Source organism: Rattus norvegicus, chromosome 6 (assembly GCF_021556685.1).
Source record: "Rattus norvegicus strain SHRSP/BbbUtx chromosome 6, alternate assembly SHRSP_T2T, whole genome shotgun sequence".
Classification (NCBI taxonomy): domain Eukaryota; kingdom Metazoa; phylum Chordata; class Mammalia; order Rodentia; family Muridae; genus Rattus; species Rattus norvegicus.
This window is the reverse complement of record NC_141539.1, coordinates 142,389,640-142,416,107: the sequence shown is the minus strand read 5'-3', so window position 1 is coordinate 142,416,107 and position 26,468 is coordinate 142,389,640. Positions and strand designations below refer to the sequence as shown.

The following is a 26,468-nucleotide window of genomic DNA, read 5'->3' as shown; positions in this document are numbered from 1 at the left end:
AATCCCTTTAGAAAGATGAGGAGGGTGTGGAGGGGACAATGTCTCCACTGTGGTTTCCGTTCTTAAGTATATTAACTGACTGGCCTGCTGTGATTGACATGAGTTGTCTCCATGCTAGAATACCATCTAGATTCTTTGTGAAACACTTCACAGAAACTCTACCATGAAATTCTATGTTTAGGGAGTGGACTATTACTGAAAAGCAAACTCTCAGGTGGTATATTTACCAGCACAACACACACACACACACACACACACACACACACACACACACACACACACACACACAAATCACACCAGTGAAAATTACCACATTGTAGATCTTGACATGGCTGAGCAAGTAAAGATACCTTCTGGTAAGCTTGCCAATATCAGGTAAATCTCTTGGGAATGATTTGGCAAATTAGTCCCCTCAGGTTAGTAAATCCACTTTGGTGCATGTATACCCTCTTCTCATCACAAAGTAATATAACATATTAAAAAAACCAAAACATTACAACATGGATGTGAAGGAAACCTTGAGGGTACACACTAAGCTGAATATCTTTTGACATTTGATAACTGATGGGAAAATAAATTCACTTTTGTGGCATACTATTTCTAGAGATTCAATATTTACTAGTGATGACTCTACGTGTATATGCATAGTACATTTACTTTCAGTCATTGCAGTGAGTTTTGAAACATATAACCTATAGGAAAGGTAAATATTAATTCCATATATCTGAAAGAAGGCAATAAATTCTAAAAATATAGCCATTTTCAGAGTTTTCTATCATTTTCATCATCATCACAAAACCATCTATAGAGCAATCTGATGATATTTTGCCACAGTGAAGCAACAGATTCATGGCAAAAATCTTTGGAGAGTTTAGACCCTAGATCATCTGCTCAGAGTGGAAATGTATGGGATGCATTTACTCAGAGAGGATTAGGACTTGTACCTGAGCATCCTGTGGCCTGACCCATGTGCCTTTTAACTCCCTCTCCTCCCATTCTTCTCCAGCTGGACTAGGTTATTATGTAAAATACCTCCTGCTAATTAATATGCAAATTACCTGAGTCTACAGCAGTAAATACAGGGAAGACACACACTAAAAACAACCTGTGATCAGTGTCCTCTCCACAATCCCTGAATACCCTGACTCTAACCATGGAATGGAGCTGGGTCTTTCCCTTTCTCCTGTCCATAACTGCTGGTAAGGGGCTCAGCATTTCCAAATTTCAAGAAGAGACAGGGTCTGGGGTGACAATGATTTCCACTCTGCCTTTCTCTGAACAGGTGTCCACTCTGAGGTAAAGCTGCAACAGTCTGGAGATGAGTTGGTGAGGCCTGGGGCTTCAGTGAAGATATCCTGTAAGGCTTCTGGGTACACTTTCACCAGCTATTCTATGCACTGGGTAAAGCAGAGGCCTGGACAGGGCCTGGAATGGATTGGAGCTATTATTCCTATAATTGATACTACTGAATATAATCAGAAGTTTAAGGGCAAGGCGACACTGACTGCAGACAAATCCTCCAACACAGCCAACATGGAACTCAGCAGATTGACATCTGAGGACTCTGCGGTCTATTACTGTGCAAGACACAGTGTTCTAACCACATCCTGAGTGTGTCAAAAACTGAAGGAGCAGCAAGCTTCCATGAGACTGGGATGAGATAAAAGACTAATCTTTAGACATGCTCAGGAATAGTAATGTTGAATGTCCATTTATTGTCTCCTCCTCATAGTCGTATAGTGCCCTTGTCATCTTTATAATGAATCATCTTTATAATGCTGCTTGGATAACCCTACAATTCATCATACCTTGTGAATCACTTCACCAGTTACCACTTCTATTGGTATGTTCCCTACTCAATAAAACAATAAAAAGTGAAAAGTGTGGTGATACATTTTAAAAATATCACTGGATCCTAAGCAACCAGAATTTGTAATTGTTAAAAATAATGTATAATAAAAATTTGACCTATATAATCTAACATAGGCAAGCAAACACTCTTTCATAGTCTCAATGATCTCAGGTGTGTTGTTATCTCTTGCTGTGTGTGCCAGCGGAAATTCCAGTCTCTTAGATGTGAGGAATATTTAGCAGAATTCACAGACATGCAAATTTAATTCCTGTACATTGCTCAAAATATCATTAAATCACTTTTCATTGAACTACTTTATCAACACAATGTATGTATCTGTTGACTGAGGGAGGTTCTTGATTATACATAAATGTTTGATCTCATATTCACCTCATTCCCAGTCTCAGGAGTCATCCCTGCAGTCACTCTCCTCTATAGAGCATGGACCTATACAGATCCAGCATCCACTCTCAGAGTCCATTGCATACTCACTGCCCAGCTTTGTTCTATGCAGTATTAGTGAACTTGTGTGTGTCTCTATCCACATAGGTTTGCTGTGCTTTATTTTGGTAATTTTTTCTTCTGTTTGTTTTGTCCTATTTCCATTTGTTTGCATTTTTATCACATTTTGATTCTGTATGTTTTCTAATTTTACGAACAGAGTAGAGCTGGGAGAAGATTTAGAAGGTGTTGGGGAATGGAAACCAGTAATAGGAACATATTGCACAAAGCAATGTATTTTCAATAAGTTGTAAGAAAAAGAATTTTAAAGTATTAATAAAGAGAACTTTCTGATAGTTATCTGCTGTGTAAATTTCCCATATGCTCAAAGTCTCATGTCTTTGTTTAAATCTTTAAACCAGACTGAAAAGGCAGGACTGAAAGGACTGAAGCACATGTAAAAACAATAATATTTAGGTATAAAGAAATATGTAAGTAAAATATTTGGGTTTTAGTGTCACTCAGCCTTCCTGTCCCCTACTTCCCTCCATCCCTCCTCCCCCCTCTGTTTGTGTGTGTGTGTGTGTGTGTGTGTGTGTGTCAGTGAGTTTGTATGTATTTTAAGTTTGAAGTTTTCTATTATTAATCTCTAAGAGCACAGAATAATTTCTCCTATGAAAGCTTTTATTTCTTGAGGTCATCCCTGCAGGGGTCATAGAAGGAAACAAACTATGTGAAGATAAGAATGAGGATGTGGTGCTGAGTCCTTATCAACCTGGATTGGACTTTGAGGGATCTGAGCACAAACTGTTCATTGTAGGTATATTTCAACATAATAAGAATATTTGAAAAAGTGTCTCCAGGCAACACCAATTTGCATAATCATTCGAAATCCAGTTGAACAGTAAAGGATAAGGTGTGGTCCTATAGAAACTTTTTATGAAATTCTTATGACTATGCGTGTAGTTCTATTGCTACAGCCTGCAGCCTAGTGTGGTCTCTGATCAATAGCATGCATCTCAGCAGGCCATAAAGTATATATGACACCTCCCTTAGGATGGGTAATAGTCTAATGATGGAAGAATCTGGGATAATCATTCTGGGTAATTAGAATAAATTCTGTTTCCACAAATAGCAAAAAAAAAGTCACCAGTTTGTTAAGAAACTCTATTCTCAGCTTTCTGAATGGAGCAGATATTTGATTTTTTTTCTCCTTCCTTGAAGAACCACCCCTATGTGACTAAAATTCTTGTAATGAAAACAGAGAGAGATTGGAGTAAAATAAAAATAAGAAAGGTTGATAAATGGAATTGAACCACAAATCCAGATGAGGTAAACCCATAAAACTTTGCTTCTCTGTGAGCACCAGGCCCTCATGCCCTCTTCAATCTTCATGTCACTGTCACCATTACTAATGACAATTACTTGTGGCATGTGTCAGTGAAAGAAAGACATCTGAATAAATTAGCTGGGCAGAACTTGAGGAACAGGTGTGTAGGGCTCTGGCACCTGGGGCTCTCCCACTGAGATCTTTCACATGATTGGGTGCATGGGTTAGGGCAAGGGGAGAGACCTCGGGCAGGGAGGGGGAACAGCTTCTACTGCCCCAGTAGTAGGCTCTGCTCCCTTTAGCTGATGCCTGCTGCTTTGGTTGCTGGGGCTGAGCCAGCAGGGGACTGACTAGCTGGCAAGGGGTGCAGCAAAGCTTGGGGAGAGGATCATTTCTTGGACAGCAGATTTCTTTCTGAAGTGAATGTCTTTGCCAAATGGCAGTGTTACAGCTTTTGTGACAGAAGCTCTCAGATGGTGGAATAGTTCCTGCACACCTTTATTCTGAACAGGATATTAAATACAGGTTTTTGGATGGGTCAGTGTCTGACAGCAGGTACTTCCTATTTGTTTAGCCTGAGAGCTTGGGAAGACCTCATATACATATTTGGAGGCATGGTTCTCTTTCTATGACTGATCTGTTAGAGCCTACAAGACCTGTAGTCACAACTTCGCCTGTGGAGGAGGTGCCTAAGGTGTTGTCTTGAGCCTATGTAACCTGTGGCCAAATCCTGACTTGTAGAGGAGGGCTTTGGGGTGTTGTCCTGCGTGACTGATCTGTTGTGGGCCTATGTAACCTGTGTTCACATTCTCACCTGTGGAGGAGGGTCTTGAGGTATTGCCCTACATGACTGGTCTGTCTAAAACCTCTCAATAGTGGTCTTTGCGAGGGCACGGGTACATCAGACCCTGGTATTCTGAGGTACTGGGAATGCACCTGCTGTCCAATTTAGTGTCTTTCAGGAATCAACCTCTCTAGATCAGGAATTAGGGTACTTTTCACTGCCTGCTGCCACACAATTGCCCCCTTTACTTTTTTAAAAGGAGCGGTGTCATTTGTCATGAAAAGTTTGGGTGGGACTGAAGTATCAAAAAAAACACTAAATAGGCAGGAGGGGTAGGGCAATTAAGCTAGAGTGGTAACAAGGGATGAGGATGGGGTTAGGAGGACAAAGGATGATTGAACCAAGTAATTGTTGCATGGTTCTTATGGTTTGAGGGTATTAACTTTGGTTTTAAGAAACACTAGATTAATCTAGCTAGACATCATGTTTTCCTTACTATTATGTAACCTTCCCCAAGTTCAGTAGCCACTTGCCTTTGGCAAGAGAGTTCATCTATAGCTGAAAGGTTCCAAGTCTGTAGGTCTTAGCTGCCATCTATGTCTCAGGGAGTCATCAGACAGATGAGTGTCTGGATAAAGGCAGCTTTCTTGTCCCAGCTTAGTGTGGGGTGGGCACATCCTTGTGGAGAATGGGCGGTGGGGGAAGAGATATGGGATGTGCAGCAGTCAGCGGGGGGGGGGGGGCATTCAGGCAGGGAATAAAATATGGTGTGTAAAAATAAGTAAATTTAAAAAAAGAGTTATTTTTAAGCATTCATTTAAACATATATCTCTAACAAAATTTTAAGTTTCCCAGTGCTTATTTAAGCAAAGATTCCCCCAGTGCTTATTTAAGCATAAAGAGTTAAGTTGTCAGTGCTTACTGAAACACAGTGCAGCAATAAAGAGTTAAGTTCCTGGTGTTTAACAGAGCACAGAGAGTTAAAGAGAAGAGAAGCCAGTGGTTTTCAGGCACAGAATAAGCAAGAGGGTGTTAAGACTCCAGAAGCCATCAGCATCTAGTCCCCAGTACAGTTAGAGATTGTTACAAGGCCAGAGATCATCAGCTGTTTCTCCTCAGCTCCAAACCTCCAAAGACTGGGGCAGCCCTCAGCAATATTTATGCTATTTATGTAAATTAAAAATAATCCCACAAGAAGACTAGTTATCATGTATAATGTGTTCTCAGGAAAGAGCAAGGAACATGTGAAGATAACCCTTACAGAGGATGAATAAAATTACTTTACATAAGGCATTGAGTTCTTGGATTAGATCTGGTGAGAGTTATTGAGGGGTAATCACAGGCTCATGTGTACTAATCTGAAACAATATTATGGAAGTTTCAATCTTTATGAGACATCTGGCTTCTGAGAGACAGGGCATTATCTTGTGATCAGGTTTCTAGCCTGATCAGTTCAAGGCCCAAATGTTGTCTCCAGTGTGGCCAGGGTACACTGAGCGAAAGGTGCTTTGTTTCTAGTGGTATTTGATGCCAATACAGGTGTGGAATTCTGATATCTGAAGTGCAAAATGTCACTGCAGAAACTGGTGTCTATATTTCTGTAATCCTAGACACCTTTGGGCCTTGTATCCCTAATCACAGACTCCTGATAATAGAAGAACTGCAGGTGGTATGAAGTTTGCTATTCTGATTCCAGCAGGCTCATAGTGTTCATGGACGACCAAATTTAACAACACCTACTTACCTCATGCTATGTGTATAGCCCCAACCTTAGTCATTTGTATATATAACCAAAATAAGTTCAGCAATTCTTTTTGACACTCAACACCATTTTCACCAGTTCTTGCAGCTGAACTTCATGCAGATGTTTCTCTAAGAAGAGACATAGAAACCAAAACATCACAAAAAAGATCTGAAGAAAATGCAAAAACAAGTGCACTTCAAGAGATGTATAAAGTACAAGGAAATAATATAAAAACTACAACAGAACCATTACCTGACACAATACAAACATGCCAGTTCCTGTCTGAGGGAATTCAAAATTATGGAAAGAGGTAAAATCTCTCAGAAAGTATTTAGAGTCTTAATATTCAAAGAACTAACAATAACACTGATGAGCAAAACAAATATGCATAAATTTACAGACTCTGGAAACAGGAAAATAAATAAACAATGTTGTGTGCAATTTTTCTTAATGCACCTTCTAGAGTACTTGGCCTGTGCTCTGACCACTTTTGTTTCCATGGTTCCCTGTTTCCATCCAGTTTAACCTAGGATCATACGCAACCATCTCACAACCTGGGCACCATGCTTTCAACTCTATATAGTTAGTGCTGGTCTCTATGAGTAGAATGTAAACAAACATCATGTAATCTTAGAAGCCCTGTGGGTTATCTGTGTTGATCCATGAGGAGAGACATGAAGGTCTGGCATGGTTGAGTAGGGCAGTTCTGACCCAGTTTCTGCCCCTGGAGCATCACCATCCCATTGATCCACATAATCACCTCGTGTGCTTATCACACTGTTGACCTGAAATCGATCTACTCTCTCTACTAATTTACTTACAATCTCTCTTTCTGGGGAATATACTTCCCCCAATTCCTCAGAACAAATCACTCCATGATAAATGAAACAGATGTCCTTCTCAGAGTTGAGGAATGGAGGTGGTCATGAGGCTATGGACAGCAAGGAACAGGTCTTGTCTTTGTTCTTTAGGGCCATGGGGAATGATATAGACACCACTGTCACTAAGGTCAAAAAACCTACATGGTTCTCTGTAGAAATGGTTTATTTCCAGACTTATCCTTGAATTTGGAATCATGAGGAGATACATGTACTGTCTGTTCGAATGCCTACTGCATTATTGAGCCACAATAAACTTGGGGACATCAAGGATAGAAAGTTAAAGTGGTCTCAAGGAGAAAAAGCATGGATAAAAAATAGGAATCTATAAAATACAAGCAAATAATGGATTTCTATTATAGAAGGAATACTTGCATATATATATATGTATATATATATATATATAATTAGTATGTGAAGGAGAGTACTTTAGGCTATGGAATTGCTAGGATAAGAAAATAAAGATTAGAGAATTAAAAGTTAATGTAAAAGAATACAAAAATTAGTAGTTTGTTCTCCTAGTCACTTGTAGGATTGACTATGACAATGCCTTGAGAAATATTAGAGAGAACTGGCTGTTTTACATGCATAAAATTAAAAACTTAAAAATTCATTTCAACCTTAGTAGTGTGTGTTATCTTTCTTTTTTTCATCTTTATTAAATTGAGTATTTCTTATTTACATTTCGATTGTTATGCCCTTTCCTGGTTTCCAGGCCAACATCCCCCTAAACCCTCCTCCTCCCCTTCTCAAGGGGTGTTCCCCACTGCATCCTCCTCCCATTACTGCCGTCCCCCCCAACAATCTGGAATTTATAGGACATACGTAAATTTAAGGATTTTAGGTAACTATTAATAATGATCAAAACCTTAAAGATGTAACTTTACTAGATAAAAGACTGCATTCAGGCTCTCTGGTTGGGAGAAAGAAAGAATGAAAGAAGAGAAGGAAAAAGAACGAGAAATTGGGGGAAGGCAAAGGCATGAAAGTAGAGGAAGGAAGAATGAAGAGAATCCTTGGATAAACAGAGAGCACTTGAAATGACAGCTTGCATCCACTACTGACCCTGAGTCATTATTATCTTAGTGCCACTCCCATTACTGCCTTGCTTCCAGACCCTCCCCTTGCTTAGGCTGGACCTCTGCACTGTGTGACAATGGCTCATGACTGTCACAGGTGAGAGCCTCCTTGTGGTTGTTCACCTTCATGAAGAACCTACATGCCCTTAAAGAAAATAGACTAAGTTCTGTATAAGGTGTGGAGCTGTCCCTGAAGAATCCATCAGAATGTCAGTTGACCCATTCATGAACGAGTTGACTCTGAAGCAGAGCTCCAGGCCACTAAGACACTTCCTTGTGTTACTGTGCAGGAGACACAGTGAGCAGGTTCCTTGTGTGTTCAGAAACATCTCCCTTTGAGGATGCTCAGGACCAGAAGGGGGTGGTACAGATCCAACTTTCACCAGGAGTGAAACAGTAACAGGTGCAGAGAAACATCTGGAGAGTGGGGAAGTTCTAGGAGACTTTGCCGCTTCCTTTTTTAACATCACACAACTTCAGAGACCAAACGATACATGTGTTGTAGCTACTGTCAGAAAACTACAAATTTAGGACAGTAAAAGTTCTTTATTAAGTAATTGAGCATATGTTTTATTAATTACACATTAACCTTATTGGAAGGACAAAAACAATTACATGTACAAATGAAATGATAAAAAATTTCAAACATGCGCCATCATCTTCATTGTCAGCTGCAACTGTAAATCTGTCTTGTAACTTCTTTTGACTGGCAGAAGGGACTTTCTCAGTTGGAAAATAAGATTGATTGTGACTTGGGAATACAGTCATGGATGTTCCAGCCACAGTGTTAAGCCCATGCTGCTCTACTGGGAAAGTGTGGGAGACCTGACCCTGCTGCCATGTGATGCCCTCAGCTCAGGTGAAGGAGAGAGGGAAAAGCTCGGTGTATTTTATAGTCAGGCCCTTCTTATATTTTTATTTTCTTTTCATTTCCAATAACTTTTTTTTTATTCAGTTTAAATACAAAATTATTTGTATTCATGAATCGGGGTATGTTATTTCAATATGTTCAGATACAAATCCATGGGAATTTACATTTCCTCCTTTTTCTTTTTGAAAAAAATTATTAGATATATTTCTTTATATACATTTCAAATGTTATTCCTTTTCCTGGCTTCCTATCCATAAGCTCCTCTCCCCCCCCCATCTGGGTGTTCCCCCCACCACCATCCACCATCGTTACGGGCCCCCCCGACATTCCCCTGTACTGGGTGTCCAACCTTGGTAGGACCAAGGGCTTCCCCTTCCACTGGTGCCCCAACAAGCCTATTCTCTGCTACATATGTAGTTGGAGCCGTGGGTCAGTATGGTCTTTCCGTAGTGGTTTAGTCTCTAGAAGCTCTGGTTGGTTGGCATTTTTGTTCTTATAGAGTTGCAAGCCCATTTAGTTCTTTTTTTCTTTTTATTTACATTTCAAATGTTAATCCCTTTACCGGTTTCCTGTCCATCAGCCCACTAACTTCTTCTCCCCTTCTATATGGGTGTTCCCCTCCCCATTATCCTCGAATTAACCTACCCCCTGGCTGGATGCCAATTGCACTTCATGAGCTTAAATCCTGACTGTGGTAGCAAACTTTACACATCATCTTAAGGAATGTCTGATTCCTGCTCTACTCTGTGCATATCTGGAATCCTGTTACTCATACCATCAACATATAACATGCCCTTCCCAAATGAATTGCATGATAGTTTGGTCACTTTCAATCCAAGTTGTTGAGAGTTTCTGAAGGATGGATTAGTAGTTCTACCTTAGGTAATACATGTTCAGTCTGCAGTGCTTTTCTCCTCATATGTCCTTGTGATTAACATAGAGTCTCAACAATGCTTATTGTACTGAGTAGAAATGCATAAACACAATAGTTGAGTTGGACATAGGCTCTATAGCTGAGAATCCCTGAGTCCAAGGATTTTGACCACTGCAAAGTTTATCAGTGAAATAATCTAATGTGGATGAGTTAATGTGATTCATATTTAGAGTAATATATTCTAATTCTTGAGCCCTATGTGGCAGGATTCTTTATATATTAATTTGTATGGAATACTACTCGATTATCTTTATGTATTTTAATTTTTGTAACATGTTGTTCACATCTCTGTACATTTATGGACTTGAACCCAGTATTACTTTGAATATATCTGAAATTTTCATGAAAAATATCTTCATCCATAGCAGTTCATATCACAGACTTAAGACAACACTATGCTTTCATGCCCTCTATGGGCAAAGCATCTGAAATGCAACACTTGTGTCCTGGTTAGAATGACATACTCTTCTTCTGAAGAGTCTGTTGTCTCACTTTTCAATATTCAGGAACCAGCAATCTTTTTATCTCTGGCCCTCTGGTCCCATCATCCAAACCTGAGAACTTAGCCTTTGTGTTATCTATTCCAGGGTCTTTGCCTTCTTGTAGACCCCCTCTCCTGCCTGATGAGGAGGTATACGATGATCTTTGAATATATAAAGAGTCATTTTAACATTGACCACCCCCTAGAAAAAGAATATAAACATTAGTGCAGGTCTTATTGCTCATTCTACCCTGAAGGTTCAGGGCTGCAGATGGCACTCAGCATTGTGGCATTGTTTTCCCTTTCTTGTATTGATACAAATTTGTGCTAAGGTCTTATTTTATGGTTTGGAAATACCTTGATATTTTTACTTCTCAAACATTTGAAAATATGAAGCTGTTTTATTCATAAAAGGAACTTGATTGCTTTGGTGTCGATTTCTTTAATGGAATCAGTCATCTACTCAAGCTTTTTCCATAAATTAAGTCACATTCATGCCAACAAGCCACTGCACAAAGTTGACCAAACTTAGTCAAATTTTATTCTCTTTAAATACTAAACCATCAATACTGATAAGAACAAAGAAGAGTACATTGTATATTAACATATCTGAAGGCAGTGAAAAAAATACCCTAACCTTGTGTGCAGTGCCTTTCAGCATCCTCTGCCTACTGTGCCTTCTTTCAAGATCATACACTTCTAGGAGATTAAGTAAACTTCTCCATGCTTAGAGTCTATGTTTTCTGCTCTTAATTTTAAAGTTGTCAGAAATACAGGCTAATATAAAGATGAAGCTACTGATTGTGGAATAAATAGCAATTTAAAGTATCTGAGGCAGGAACTTGACACATCAGTAAAGTCAATGAAATCACCCTCTTTCATGGAACTACAGTATTTATAATTGCCAGCTTGAGATGGTATATACTCTTTTACTAGGCAAGAAGTCTACTATAACTTTACCAATAATGTGGGAAATATATAGTACTCATTCAGGGCCTAGACACAGAGTGTCCACAACGTAGGAGTAAAATCTCCCCTTTGAACTCCTTATCTGTTCTCCATGCAGAAACACAGGGAAATGATTCCTAGATGAGTGGGCAGAGTCACTACACTTTTTGTTAGAGTTAGCATTTCTATCAATCCTACTGCAACCCAACATCATTGAGGACAAATGTTTATAGTGAGGAACCCGGTCTTGTGTGTTACATACTCTCTGTGAGAAGCAGATATGAACTCTCTTGTGGCTCCTGCATCTCCCATCATAGACTGATACATCTTGAGTCCTAAACTTAAGTACACCATCAGAGTCAGCACCTGGTCAGGGAATGCAAATCTCTCCTGGATCCACCCAACCTTGGGTTGAAAAGCCAAAGCTCGGCCTGGGCAATCACTGTGCAGCCATGGACAGGCTTACTTCCTCATTCCTACTGCTGATTGTCCCTGCATGTGAGTACCAAGGCTTCCTAAGGGATGAACTGTTCTATTCTCACCTGTTCCAACCTTACCTACTCACCTTTCCTTTCTCCACAGATGTCCTGTCTCAGGTTACTCTGAAAGAGTCTGGCCCTGGGATATTGCAGCCCTCCCAGGCCCTCAGTCTGACTTGCACTTTCTCTGGGTTTTCACTGAGCACTTATGGTATGCGTGTGAGCTGGATTCGTCAGCCTTCAGGGAAGGGTCTCGAGTGGCTGGCAACCATTGATTGGGATGATGATAAGTACTACAATCCATCTCTGAAGAGCCGGCTCACAGTCTCCAAGGACACCTCCAACAACCAAGCATTCCTCAAGATCACGAGTATGGACTCTGCAGATACTGCCACATACTACTGTGCTTGGAGACCACACTGATAGAGCCTCAGTTTTCAGCTGTACAATATTTCAGACTGGTTCTCAGCTCTGTTCCTCCTTATTATATCATAAAAGGGTATGTCCACAGCTTTTCTTCTGACCTCTGTGGTTTCCTGTTTGTTCTTAGGTTAAGATGTTTCTATTCCTGTTTTTCACCATAGGTCCCTATTAAGATGTTCACAAAGAATTCTGTTTGTGTTCTGTTTTATAAAGCTGAGGATGTTTGTGCTTATACCAGGTGGTTCACAGCTATGATTCCTTTCAGTCCTAGGCTTCAAAATCCCACAGCAGAAGATTCCAAACTATCATAATGTTCATCTTCAGTGAACAGCTGTATATGGTGGAGATGGGAATTCCTGGATGAGTATTCTCAAATTGAGTGTTTAACCAGAGAATATCCATAGATACTCCCAAATAATTCAGGCTGTTCTGAAGTCTATTGGTTGCTCTCCACAAACTCTTTTTAAGACGATAGTGTTCAAGACAACACTTATCTTTCTCACTGAATACAGAGAAGTTGAGCTTGTGCCCGAGTAGAAGCTTCACTCCCACTTATTAGTACTTATAGAACTGGAGGTACTTTGTATAGTATTGAATAAGAAAGGTAATCATCAATATAGCTATAAACCCCATCGTCTAAAATAGTTACCTGTGTGTGGCTTATGCTGGTACAATAGGTGCAAAAGCATTGTGGAATTAATAATTTATTCCTTGATGGAATTTAAGGACTATGAAATTAGGTTTAGGGTGGTTAGAGTTTGAGTTAGTCATGGCTGACTCTGGTAGAAATGCCAAAAGATGGAAATTGGATAGGCCATGGCACTAAGGGAAAACCATATGCCATTGTTGTGATAGGGCAACATATCAATAAAATGATTTTTATTTATATAAATATACACTTCAAACAGCAACTAATCTATCCCTCATCAGAGACATGTTTGGCAGTAGATGGGAAGCAAGAGAGAACCACAAATGGATAATTTGGAGAGTGGAAGACATTAGAGCACTGGTACTAAATGGGTTGTCCTCATTAAACCTTCATCTCAATACTAATGGACCATTGCAGAGGACGATTTTAAGAGCCGGAGACAATGGATGATGGTAAAGAAACATTCTCATCCAGACACAATAGGACTGATGCACATATGAACTCACATAGACTGTGGAAACAAGCATAGGACTTTGGTAGGTTCAAGCCAATGACACCCTGAACAGAAAGGGCGGTGTGGACATGTGCTCCCACCATGAGCTAAGAATTTATCTGCAGCTGGTATTCATTTAAAATGGACAATTAGTCTTCTTAAGTGGATTCTTACTTTCTGTATTAACCACACTAGAAGGTGGGCACTATGACCAGTAGATGGACAAACAGAACCAACACAATGGGATGTTTGTAGAGTGTTTGTGTTATATAGTCTTATTTCTTCATTTTTTTGTCTTATTAGTCTTTTCACGTACATTTGGTTTTTTGTGTTTTTTTTAAGTTTGCTTGTTTGTGTGTGTGTGTGTGTGTGTGTGTGTGTGTGTGTGTGTGTGTGTGCCCGCATATGTGTATAACAAGAGAGATAGGATGAATAGTGATAGAGACAAAGAGATAGAAAGTGATTCTTGTTTTATGTTTTTGTTTGTGTTTGGTTAAAAAATGAGAGAACAGAAAGGTATAAATTTTGGTTGGCAGCAAAAGAATGAGGATCTAGGAGGAGTTGGGGAGAGGAAAATTGTGGTTAGAGTATATTGTATAAGGTTTTTAATAAACAAATGTAATTGAAATTAAACAAACTGAGTAACGGCTCCAAATCTTGTGTACTTCTTACTTTTCTATAAACTAGAGAACATCATGGAAAGACAAAACATGTTCGTTTATTTCTGGTGTGCCCATGCTTCCTGAGTGCAAAGTCTCCACTCATTTCTCGTAGTTGCCTATTGCTCTATTGAGCCATCTATCATTTTTCTCTTCCGGAACTGACAAAAATTAGGTATTAATCTATGACATCATTAAATGTTTCACCTCACAGAATTTTCTTTTTAAAAATTTATCTTTATGAATCATTCCTTTCATTAAATCTGAAATGATACCCACTTCCCGGTAACCTGTAAACAACCACCTTCCATCCCATATCTGCTCTCCCCTCACTCTCCTTTTACTAAATGAGAGTACTACCCTGACCACCCATCCTCTCACACCCTACCTTTCCAGTATCTCCCTACATTGGGATATCAAACATCCAGACGACCAAGGGCCTACCCTCCCATTGATGACAAACAAGGCCATTCTCTGATACATATGTACCTGGAACCATGAATCCCTCCAGGTACATTTCTTTGTTGGTGATCTAGTATCTGGGAGCACTGGAGGGTGGTCCAGAGAGTGCATGTTGTTCTTCCTATGGGGTCCCAATCCCCCTCGACTCCTCCAGTCTTTCACCAGCTCCCCCACAGTGTTCCCTGAGCTCAGTCTGATGGTTGGCTCTGGCATCCACATATGCATTGGTCAGTTGCTGACCAAACCTCCCAAGGAACAGCCTCACTTGGTTTCAGGAAGCAAGGGCCTCTTGGCAACAGCAATAGTATCAGGCTTGGTGTCTGCAGACAGGATAGATTCCCAGGTGGAGCAGTCCTGGATGGTCCTTCTTTCAGTCTCTGCTCTATTTTTGTCCCTGCTTTTTCTTTAAACAGAAATATTTCTGGGTTAAAAACTTTGAGATGTGTGGGTGACCCCAACCAGGGTCCATGCCTATATACAGCAGGCAGTCTCCACAGGTTCTATTTCCTCTTTTCTGCACACTTCAGCTAAAATCCTCCCTGTTGTATCCTGGGAGCCCCTTCTTTCCCTCTTGCCTTTGACCCGCCAGTGGGTCTCTTAGCTCCAGTTAAGAGTTCCTTAACGCTGCTACATATTTTTATTCCATTTGCTGACACTCGGTTCCTCTGTCCCATCCCCTCCTGTATCTGGCACTGTTAGCTTTTGGGCTAATATCCACTTATCAGTGAGTACATCCTATATCTGTTCTTTTGTGCTTCATTTACCTCACTCAGTATGATGTTTTCTTGTTCCATCCATTTACCTAAAAAATTACATGATCCCATTGTTTTATAGCTGAGTAGTATGCAATTGTGTAAATGTATCACATTTTCTGAATCCATTCCTCTGGCATCTGGGTCCTTTCCAGCTTCTGGCTGTTATGAATAAGGCTGCTAAGAACATAGTGGAGCATCTGTCCTTGTTATATGTTGGAGCATCTTTTGGGTATATGCCCAGGAGTGGTAGAGCTGCAACTTCAGATGGAAACTATTTCCAATGTTATTAAGAAGCACCATTGATTTCCAAAGTAATTTTTCCAGTTTATTGTCCCATCGAAAATGAAGGAGTGTTCCTCTTTCTCCACACCTTTGTCAGTATCTTCTCTCTCCTGAGTTTTTGATCCTATCCATTCAGATTGGTATTAAGTGAATCTCAGTGTTGTTTTGACTTGCATTTGTCTGATGACTAAGGATGTTGAACATTTCTTTAGGTGCTTCTTGGCCCTTTGATATTCCTCAGTTGAGAACTGTCTGTTTAGTTATAGTCAATTTTTATAGAGTTACTTGGTTCTCTATAGTCTAACTATTTGAGTTCTTTGTACATTTTGGATATTAGCCGTTGACCAGATGTAGGATTGGTAAAGATCTTTTCCCAATCTGTCGGTTGTGGTTTTGTCCTAATGATAATGTCTTTTGCCTTACAGAAGCTTTTAAATTTTTTTGAGGTACCATTTATCCTTTATTGATCTTAAACCTAAAGTCATTGGTGTTCTGTTATGCAAAATTGTTTCTATGCCCATGTGTTCGAGGCTCTTCCCCATTTTCTGTTCTACTAGACTCTATGTATCTGGCTTTATGTAGAGGTTCTTGATCCACTTGGATTTGAGCTCTGTACAAGGAGATAAGAATGGATCAATTTGCATTCTTCTACATGCTGATCCTCAGTTGAACATTTGTTGAAAATGCTGTCTTTTATCCACTTTATGATTTTAGTATTTGTCAAAGTTCATGTGACCATAGATGTGTGGGTTCATTTCTGGGTCTTCAATTCTATTCCATTGATCTACCTGCCAGTCTCTGTACTAATACTATGCAGTTTTTTTTAATCACTACTTCTCTATAGTCCAGGTTGAGGTCAGTGATGGTAATTCTACCAGAAGTTTATTTACTGTTGAATCATTCTCAGAAGGATTGTTTTCCCTGTTTTCGGTACTTTTTATTCCAAATAAATTTGAGAATTGCTCAGTCTAAGTCTATGAGAAATTGAGTTGGGATTTTGATGGGGATTGAATTGAATTTGTAGATTGCTTTCAGTAAGAGGGCCATTTTTAATATATAATTACTGCCAAGATATGAGCATGGGAGATCTTTCCATCTAATGAGTTATTCTTCAATTGCTTTCTTCAGGGATCTGATAGTCTTGTCATACAGATCTTTCACCTGAGAGTTAGAATCATACCAAGATATTTTATATTATTTGTGACTATTGTGAAGTTGTAGTTTCTATGATTTCTTTCCCGGCCCATTTATCCTTTGAGAAAAGGAACACTACTGATTTCTTTGATGTCGTGCACCCAACGCCTCGCCAGCAGGAACACACGTGCGGACACTAGGATCCTTCTGCAGCAAAGCGTTTATTGCATCTTGAAGAGGAGAACCCCGAGCCCCAGAATGGCGCGGCTTATATACACCCTAGCGCGGCGCGTCCACACCTGATTGGTCACTTAACCATGATCTCATAGGCATGCCCCGGAGTGGGCAAAGACCTGGCATGAACACACTCTTGCACATACGCACACAGCTAGCTTCCTGAAAGGAAGTCGGGCTGGCGCGGCGGAAGCCAGCACCATCTTGTTTTTTGTTTTTTGTTTTTTGTTTTTGAGCTGGGGACCGAACCCAGGGCTTTGCGCTTCCTAGGTAAGCGCTCTACACTGAGCTAAATCCCCAGCCCCCAGCACCATCTTGTAATGGCGAATGCTATCCCGGCTTTCCACGTGGGGTGCAGTGGAAGCCAGCGCCATCTTGTGGTGGCGAATGTTATTATGGCTTTCCACACTGACATTTTTTATAACTGGCAACTTTGCTGAAGTTGTTTCTCAGAACTAGGAGCTCTCTGGTAGAATTTTTGGGCTCACTTATATATACTATCACATCATCTGCAAATAGTGAAATCAGAAGTTCCTCCCTCCCAATTTGTATCTGTTTGAATTCCTTTTGTTGTCTAATTGCACTGGCTAGAACTCTGAGTACTATATTGAATAGATAGGTAGAGAGTGGGCAGCCTTGCCTTTTTCCTGGTTTTCATGGTATTGCTTTGAGTTGCTCTCTAGTTTGATATCGGTTGTCGGTTTTTTGTTTATTGCTTTTATTATATTTAAGTATGAACCTGAATTGCTGATCACTCTGATACTTTTCACATGAAGCGGTGTTGAATTTTTTTCAAAGGCCTTTTCAGCATCTAATGAGATGTTCATGTGTTTTTTTTCTTTCAGTTTGTTTATATATAGGATTACTTTGACAGATTTGTGTATATAGAAGCATCCCTGCATTTCTTGGATGAACCCTACTTAATCATGTTTAATGATGTTTTTGGATTTGGTTTGCAAGAATTTTATTTATTAATTTTGCATTGGTATTCATAAGGGAAATTGTTCTTAAGTATTCTTTGTTGTGTCTTTTAGTTTGAGGTATCAGTGTAACTATGGCTTCACAGAAAGAATTGGGTAGTTTTCCTTCTGTTTCTATTTTGTGGAATATTTTGAGAAGCATTGGTATTTGGTCTTCTTTGAAGGTTTGGTAGAATTCTGTACAGAAACCCTCTGGTCTGGCGTTTTTTTGGTTGGTAGACTTAAAATGAGTTCTTCTATTCTTTAGGGGTTATGTGGCTCTTCATATGGTTTATTTGAACATGATTCAACTTTGGTATATGGTTTGTGTGCATAAAATCATTCATTTCATCCAGGTGTTCCAGTTTTGTTGAATATAGATTTTGTTAATTGGATCTGATTATTTTTTGGATGTCTACCATTTCTGTTTCCTTTTTCATTCCTGATTTTGTTATTTTGGATACCCTCTCTGTGCCCCTTAGTTAGTTTTTCTTAGGGTTTTTCTATCCTGTAAATTTTTTCAAAGAACCAGCTCTTAGTCTTGTTGGGTCTTTGTACAGTACTCTTTGTTTCTTCATGGTTAATTTTAGCCTTGAGTTTGATTATTTCCTGACATATCCTCCTCTTTTTTGTATTTGTTTCTTTTTTCTATACCTTTCAAATGTGCTGTTAGGCTGCTAGTACATTCCCTTACACTGTGGGTTCGATCCTTGAGAGGATCAAGGGCTTCTCTAACTATTATGCCCAACAAGGCCATTCTTTGCTACATAAGTTTCCAAAAGGACACTTTCTTAACTATGTTCATAGCAGTAATATTCATGAGAGCCAGAAACTGGTAACAAACTACCTGTATTTCATTGGAAAAATGGTTTCATAAAGTGAGCATTGTCTACTCAGTCATTAAACACAAGGACCTCATAAATTTCAAAGGTTTATGGATAGAACTAGAAGATAACAGCCTGGTGAACTAAACCAGACCCAAATAGAAATGTGTGGTTTATAAACACTTATTGGTGTGTTAATCACAATTTTCAGGGTAGCCATGCAATAATTAAGAGACCCAACGAAGTCAAATACCTAGGATGGTCCCAAGTAAGCATTGTTGAATCATTTTCAGAAGGGGAAACAAAAGAAAATGAGGGTGGATGGAAGGAGGGACATGTGAGGAGGAAGGTATGTGATGCAGAGTTGGGGGGTAGTTTAAATGTAGGGAGAACGGTAGAGAGAGAAGGGAGATGAGTGGTGAAGTAGGAAAAGTCTATGATGTGCCAGAGATCTGGAATATGGAGATGCTTCAGAGCATCTATGTGGGTGACACTACTTGAAACTCCTAACAGTGCAGGTGTGGATCCTGAAGTGGCCATATCCTCTATCACTGGAACTTTAAGTGATTATGATTTAATGGAAAAAATACATAAAAACTATTAAAAGGTAGGTCATGGACAAAGACCTAGAAGTTCAAACATAAATTCAAATCCTAAACTGAGTAAGAGGTTTACAACAAAGATGAGTATATGCATATCCTTTAAGAGAATTTGTCTGGCTAAACATTCAGTAATTGTTCCTCGCTCTACAGCTTGGTAGAGAGTTAAAACTATAACTAAGCTAACATTGAAGTTTTATATAGTTTAACCCAGTCGATATTTTATCTGTCTTTGAATCTACAAAGAATCATTAGTTCCATTTTTGTTTTATAACTTGTTGAATGTATTCTACATTATAAATGTCTGCTTTTTATCTCAGCAGTAATTAAGTAATTATATTTGAAGAATAGCAGATTTCTTATTGTAGCTTTGACATCAGAAAGGAATTAATAGTAGTTCTATTATGGAAGATTTAATAATTAATGATATTATCTTAGGAAGTCTGATAGGATCATCATTAAGAATTAAGAAATCATCTATTTGTCTATATAATATTACTACTATACAGTATACCTTCATTGTTCTTGTGGAAATCTCCTGCAAAGTGTTGGCAAATGACAAATGATTGTAGAAATATCCAATAATAATAAAACCATTTTAATAGCAGGAATCTTTCCTTAATCTCCCTGGCCTTGCCTATAGGAGCAAGTCTGTCATGTGTTAGAATTCCTGGGGGAAATCATATCAGGAAGATTATGTACTAGTTTTTAGCTTCTACTAGATGGCTCATGGCAATGCAGAGATAAATGCATATTTAGATGAGGCTAGTCCTCCAGGAAACTTTTTGGGGTATCTGCCCCTGAGAAAACTCAAATAGTAAAATTGGTGCAGGGTAGACAGAGAAAATCGACAATCTCAGACTGGCCAGTAGAATAATTTACAGATTGAATATCTTATTTTATTATAGCCTGAGAGTTATCTGAAAACGTACTTAAAAATAGGGGTTCATACAGGGAACACTCAGAAGAATAGACTTCAGTAAATAAGATAAATGTACTAAAATAAACTTTTCCTACTTTATAGTGTACATATAGTAAAATGAATTAGGTGTTAGTATTTGCCATTCATAAAAATACTGGTTCAGACTTTTTTTTTCTGGAGGGCTTTCCAACAACACACATTGCCAGTGTAGTTGCAGGCTATCATATATTAATTGTGTTAGATTTGGAGTTGAAGTTTTGAGTTATAGTACTACTAATAATAAGAATAATCTTTTTGTATTTTCTAATTATGACTGAAGTTTTATCCCTGAATGTGTATGGACAAAGAAAATGGATATTCTGTACCATGAGAATTATCAGTCGGTCTTTTTTCTATGAAACTTGTATGAATAAAGAAGCTGGTACCTAGTAAGTCCATGCAGCAGAAATACCTGATGGCTGGTCAAATCCACAGAATTACCCGGATTGCTCATCAAAGCCACAGAAGTGCCCTGATTGCTAACAAGACAGCTGAGCGTTTCCCCTGACCATCATGCAAAGATCACTTTTTCCCCTCACTGACTCTTTATCTCCTCTGCTGGTCACCTTGCCAGCACAGAGTCTCCTCTCCTGTCCATGTAGTGGAAGCCATATCATAACAGAAAGTCCCCTTACACTGTGTTTCTTGTGCTTTTACTTTTGTCTGTTTAATCCCATTCCTGTTACTGTTTTCTTCATCTAATTTTATTTTATTTTTATTTTATTATTATTTTTAGGAAACGAGAGAGAGAGAGAGAGAGAGAGAGAGAGAGAGAGAGAGAGAGAGAGAGAAGAATTTTGGTAATATTTTCTTTGCAAATATTACATCTTTTCATGTGATCAGAGTTTAAATCCTAGTCCTAGACTGGAGACTGTAGATTTCTTTATGTTTTTTCCTACTAACCGAAGTGTTACTTTGAAAAATCAAGAAATATTTAAACAATCGAATATAACTTTGAAAATACTTAAAAGTACTGACTTGCTCGCAGTATAGGAATGCTACATGGAACACAGTTCTTACCAGACAACAAAAAAAAAAAATTGGAAAAATCCCATGTTCAAGAGTTTTAGAAGTTGAGAAGAAAAAAGTGATGCATATAATTTACATTACTTTTTGTAGTCTCGCATATCATGCATGGATCATAGGCATTAATTCACAAAATTTTTTGTCTTCTTTTCTAATATCTTCAATTGAGTATCTGTATTCAACATTCATAAAAGTTTATTAATCCTTCTGAACTTGTCAAAATTTTATTTAAATGACTTCATTTGTCAGATGAACATACGTGGGCAAAAGTAAAGTGAAATATAACCATTCAGACTGCATTATAATTATGTGATAAAGAATGCTGTGTTTGGGTTGTGTCTCATTGTGTAAGAAAGCTTTAAGTCAAATCAGATTATTCATTAGTTACTTCACCAGCTTTGTGCCAATATCCCCTTATCACAATTTTCAGGTAGGACAGATTCTAGATCTGTAAATGATTTGTGGCTGGGTTGCTGTTTACATTTCTCTTTTGCTAGCCTGGGATGTAGCGAAAGACACTGGAGTCCATGTTCAATTAGTTGTGTGAACGTTTCATTCTGCAATGGATCCATGCCCAGAGACCTAGGATAAAATCAAATACTACTGGTAAAGTAAACAATGTAACAAAATTGAATCCTAATGATATTTTACTTCTGTCATAGATTAGTGATTGATTCAGGCATCAGCAGGAAACTTTCTTGAAGCAAATGTAAAAGAAAACACAGACCAACAGCTAGACGTTAAAGCAAAAAATCAGGAATGCCTAGATCTGAATGAGTTCACTTCATCAAATCCTACTCATCAGAGCTCAAGAAATCTTGAGAAATAGGAAGCAGAGAGTACAAGATCCAGAAGGGATGGAAGACACTAGGATTTGCAGGCTTTATCTCAACTGAGCCATAGTCATATCAACTCACAAAGACAGAATTTGCAAGCACCAGGCCACCATGGGATCTATTAGTCTCTTGTAGGCATACATTTTTGACCCTTACTTTTTAACAAAGTTCATCATTTCCTGTAAACCACCACCCAATGTTGGAAATGGTAGAGAAAATTTATTAGGATATGGGGTAAGTGGTCCTGTTCAGTAATAGTTCTTTGGGGGTGAGCTTTATCTTTGGCAGCAGTTGAGTCCCATAGCAAACACCTAACACAACTCAGCAGCTGCAAACCAGTCCTGTAGGCAGGTAGACACCAGGCACTTGTAGCTGAAACATGAAGAAACCAGAAGACTCACCAGCTGTCCTGAAGCTGATAAAGCAGCAAGCAGTTGAAGGAATCTCATAAGCACTTCTTGGGGGTGAGTTTCTCTCAATGTCAGCATTAGTATAGGTTGAGCTCAACAATACTATGGAAGGTGAACCAATACATGCCTGTGGATAGATAAGAATAATGAGTTGGAACAAACTAAACAAGGCCCAGTGCTTGTCTTCCAATTTATGTGTGGTCATGTTTGTACTCCTTCTTCAAAAGTCCTTTCTTGTGTTTGGTATATCAAAACATTCTTTCACCTGTGCTCTTTCAGGAAAAGTTTTTTCCACAAATATTTTTAGCAACAGTCCTCTCTGTATATGTTATACTTCCCAGTTTAGTACTTTTATGGGTTTCCTGAGTGTTTGAACAAGTGGTCCTCTGACTCTTGTGCTTTCTCTTGGGAGTCTTTTCCTTTTATTTATTTACCTTCTCCAACTTCAGTGTAATAGCTTTTGTTTTAGCTAATTGTATTTTATTTTTGATCAGTTCTATTTTTAACTCCTAGAACTTCATTCTTATGAAAGACAGGAAGGATGAGGATCCAGATAGGAGAAGAGGTCGGAAGGAAGAGAAAGGAGTAGTAGTAGGGCAAAATGTAATAAGAGTATATATTGTATGAACAAAGAGTCTATTCTTCATTAAAAACTAAAATAAACAGTAACAAAAAGCAACTGCTGTAAATAACCCCATATATGTATCAGTAGATATAGTCGTATAATTCTTTCCTATTATTGTTTGCTTGTTTGTTTTTTCTTGCCTAGGCAAACAAATCTCCTAGGCTTCCAACAAATAGCTTAGCATACAGGAGAAGGACATGCAATTAATCAATTTCCTTTAGAAAATCATTCCAGACCTGGAAGGACATGCAATTAATCAATTTCCTTTAGAAAATCATTCCAGACCTGAGCCTGTAGCTCTGGAAGAGGAGCACAGCCCTGAATTTCCAGGTCCTATTGCTGAGTGATCAACACCAATCCCAGAACTCTCAACAAGAGGTTCATGGTAAGTTGACATTTTCTTATTCATTTTTAAGTTTTCTAATCATTTTTTAGAGAAATTCATGGGAGTGCTGTCACAGCAGTTACTGTATCTATAAATCTTTTCTGTTCCTGATGTTTGGTCCATGTTTTCTAGAGTAATAATCAAGAACTCAAACTGCACTGAGAGGCATGTTTTGAGAATACATGATAAGGTAACTTACATCCTTGTTCGAGAACAGGTTTCTCCTTTGTTGATGCTCAACCTACAGATTCTTATGGCAGGCAGACCCCAGTGGCTATGATACTGAAGCAGTGGAAAAGCATCTTGACTCCTGGAGGAGGAGTGGACATCATTCAGGAATCTTCACAACATAATCCCAGAGCTGATTGCAGCAGAGCTGATATCGGTTATGGAGAGAAATTATCTGTATTTCAGCTTTCCCATATTCATGTGTCTTGAGAAAGGACATGAATATCATCCTTCCCGATATGATGTTCTTTGAACTTACAGCAACCAAATACATTTGAAATTTTCACCATTTCAATATTCTCAGAAACTTTCTCTAACAGCTGCAGGACAACACAGGTGAAGGTAAAGGAATGGTTGTAGAGTCCCAGGACATCCCAAACCCAAGTTCTCAGCACAAAGAAGTCTTGTTTAACCCAGAGGGACAAGGACAGGGAATAGGAGGAAAAGTCTTGAGATAAATAATTAGGGAGAAGAGAAAGAGAATAAGGGAGAAGTAGAATTTGCCTTCGAGTAGCAAAGGAAGGACTTCCTCTGGATAGGGAGGAAACTGATGCAGCACACAGGAAAATGGATTTTTATAAAAGTAAATTGAACAACCTATTTTCTAATGGGGGTTTATTTTTTTTTGTCATTGAAATTCAAAGCAATCTTTTTAATTTTTGACCATTGGTAAAACTTTACCAGAAAACAGGATGTACTTTAAAAACTTGAATCAATGAAAACATGAATGAAATATGAAATTAAGACTCATTCTGGTGGCCCAGTAAGAAAAGACAGAAGCCCATTATCAAGACGAAAGAACCGGTGGACCCGCATCTCTGAGAACAGCGAGTATACTGAGTTCCAGGACGGCCTCCCTCCACACCTGGGAGTAACTGCGTACTGAGTTAGCAACCCAGAATTCATGTTCGCCTCCCAACTGCCTCACCGGACAAATTTAGAGTCATGATTCTTTTTGACATTTACAGTTTAGACATATAAGCTCATGTTAAATGACAACTGGTCTGTCAAAAGTACAGGAGAAGAAAAAGCAACTGTTTAATTAAAACCTTTCTAGATTTTTGTTTTTGATTATTGTTCAAGTTGCTAGTAAAAAGCAGCTTCCATAGCGCCCACCTCAAATCTTACTGCTGTGCGGCCGTGGCATTCCTTCCTGCTATTAACACATGAAATGGTCAATCCAGTGATTGATTGACATGGCTTTCGTGGGGGTTGGGGGGACTGGCAGAGAAAAGACTGAGACAAAATGGCAACTTAAACACATCAGCATACAATGGTTTTGAGAAAGATAGATGGTAGAGAGAAAAACATTATTCTAGACAAATGAAATAGCACTGAAAGCCCATGAGTCAAGCCACAGCCCAAACCGTGTCCTACATAGGTTTCCTTTTTTGTTTTGTTTTTTTAATAAAACCTCTCCCCAAATATCACTTTTAATCTTCCCCAGATGCCGCTTCATCTTCAGACCCTTCATCTCCAGACTTCTCGAGTGGGGGGCTTGCAGATGTCTTCTTTTCTGGAGGGCTTTCTGCTTCCTCATCCTCTTCTTTGGGAGAAGGAGTTTTTTCCTTTGATGTCTTTGAAGCCGTGGGGCGACCCACTTTCCCCTTGCCTTTCACTGGACTTGGTGTCACTGTAGCCTTTAGTCTGGGTTTGGGCATTTTCTTTTCTTTCCTCTCAGGTTTGGACTTCTTAACCATCTTTTTGTTTTTCTTTTTTGAACTGCCATAATCACTATCATCGTCGTCCTCCATTAGGAAATCTTCGTCGCTGCCAGAATCTTTCTCCTGGAATGACGCCTCATCATCTTCTTCCGGCTCCTCCTCGCTGCCCACATCTTCCAAGAGCATCTCTCTCTGCTTAGAAGCTGCTTTCGATGCTGCCTGCCGCTGCTGGCGTACACTTTTATGGTCATCTTTTTCATCTTCACTGTCTTCTGCTGAGTGAGAATCATCCTTCTTGCTCTTCACATCTTTTTCTTCTGAGTCTTCACTGTCTTCTTGTGAATTTTTGCCAGATCGCCTCTTATTTTTAGTCTCTCGGGGAGATGACCGAATCTTCTTAGCAGGAGGGCCTGAATCTCTTCCATAATCTCCCTCTGCATCATCTGACTCCTGAAACTGTGAGTAATCAACGACCTTCCTATTTCTGACAGGCCGAGACATGTTCGTTGTCGAGGCGCGACCAAGTCGAGGAGACGAGGACCAGGACCCCCCTCCCCGCACACTCGGCGCCCCCCCCCCCCCGCTCCGGCCAGCGGGGCCGCTGCTGCCAAGCCCGGAGCTGCTGGCTTCTCAGAGTCCGCGGCTGCTTGTTTCGGGTCCCTGGATCTGACGAGCCCCCCGCTACCCGGTCTCTTCAAAATGGATGGGGTTTATTTTTAATTGCCCACATTATATTGGGAGATCCAAAGGTGTTTGTTTGTGTATGTATGTATGTATGTATGTATGTATGTATGTATGTATTCATTTGTTTATCTATCTGTCCATCCATGTATTCATTCATTCATTCATTCATTCATTCATTCATTTTATATCCTTATTTATTGCCCCTCTCCCATGGTTTCCCCCAAACAGTCCCTCCTTCTATTCTGCTCTTTTCTTCTTTGAGAGCGTGATGGCATATTTGATATCCTCCAAAGCTACTGCATCTACTCTCCGTAGGCTTATGGGGATCCTTTCCTACTGAGGACAGACAAGGCTG

The 26,468-nt window shown here is 39.3% G+C and overlaps 2 pseudogenes across 1 annotated transcript; one reads left to right on the top strand and one right to left on the bottom strand.

Annotated features, from left to right (window-relative positions):
- Positions 1-328: 328 nt before the first annotated feature.
- LOC120093169 (Ig heavy chain V region 102 pseudogene) lies at positions 329-1,611 on the top strand (annotated as a pseudogene).
- A 22,781-nt stretch (positions 1,612-24,392) lies between these two features.
- LOC120093168 (nuclear ubiquitous casein and cyclin-dependent kinase substrate 1-like) lies at positions 24,393-25,978 on the bottom strand (annotated as a pseudogene). The gene has a single exon (XR_015622621.1). The product of XR_015622621.1 is annotated as a nuclear ubiquitous casein and cyclin-dependent kinase substrate 1-like (transcript).
- Between the last annotated feature and the right edge of the window lie 490 nt (positions 25,979-26,468).